Raw genomic sequence first — 1,014 nt, 5'->3', positions numbered from 1 at the left:
TATTCCAGAACATCATTTTTGAAAGTTTTCTACAGAGTTGCCTTTCATAGAAATGATTCAAGACAGGCCTAATGCAGATGGATAAATCCATGCTAGACTTTTCTGTCTACTGACATCACAATACTGCAATATCATAAGCTGTTCTATTATAAACTGATGTGGGATCTAGGGAACTTAAGGTCTACAGTGTGAAACAAACTTACTTTTTACTCCTGTGAGTTCAGTTTAGTTTTTAATTTTTTTCCTGTGTGCATTTTTTATTTGGTGTCGGTGGGGAGATAATATAGAAGACCTTCTCTCATGGCAAGGTCTTGTTTTTAATCATGGGATTTTAATTTACATAGTTGATAAAATGCTGACACAGAGAGTCAAATGCCATTAAAAGAATTTATTACTTAGACTTCCCAAGACAAAAGGATATGTAATACAATACTATAAAGAAGCAACAGGAAAGCACCAGGTTCAAGTAGGAGGCAGAAAGGAACCTGGGCTTCATTGGATTTTTTTTTTCCAGGAAAAGCAGGGCAGGGGACAATTGGGACTGGCTGGTTTGAGTGCTTCTGGAAGGCTTTGGGGACACTGGGTGGTCTTTACTTAGTTGATATGACTTAGGGCAGGAAAAAAAATTAATTGGATGGATAAAAGAAAGGTGTTCATGAAAATTGCTCACCGTGTTTAGGAATTATCAAACCCAAATGAGGCAGTATCACTACAATGCCTCCAAATGTCAAGGCATTAAGAATACAAAAGAAAATATTTCTAATATAACTGAGCTTATAATAAATAGATGCCAAATAGGAAGATGTTAAGAAAGTACAAAGTAAGATGATAGGTACTTATTTCTGGTGCAATTTAGTATTACTGTGAAATGAATGTGCAGTTTTTGTAAATCGTATGCTGTGGCTATAAAAATGGGTGTAGGGGCTGGGAAGGTAGCTCAGTGGTAGAGTGCTTGCCTTGCATGCCTGAGGCCCTGGGTTCGATTCCTCAGCACCACATAAGCAGAAAAAGCCA

The sequence above is a fragment of the Dipodomys ordii genome, unplaced genomic scaffold (genome assembly GCF_000151885.1).
Source record: "Dipodomys ordii isolate 6190 unplaced genomic scaffold, Dord_2.0 Scaffold5, whole genome shotgun sequence".
Classification (NCBI taxonomy): Eukaryota; Metazoa; Chordata; class Mammalia; order Rodentia; family Heteromyidae; genus Dipodomys; species Dipodomys ordii.
Note: the sequence above shows the minus strand (reverse complement) of the source record.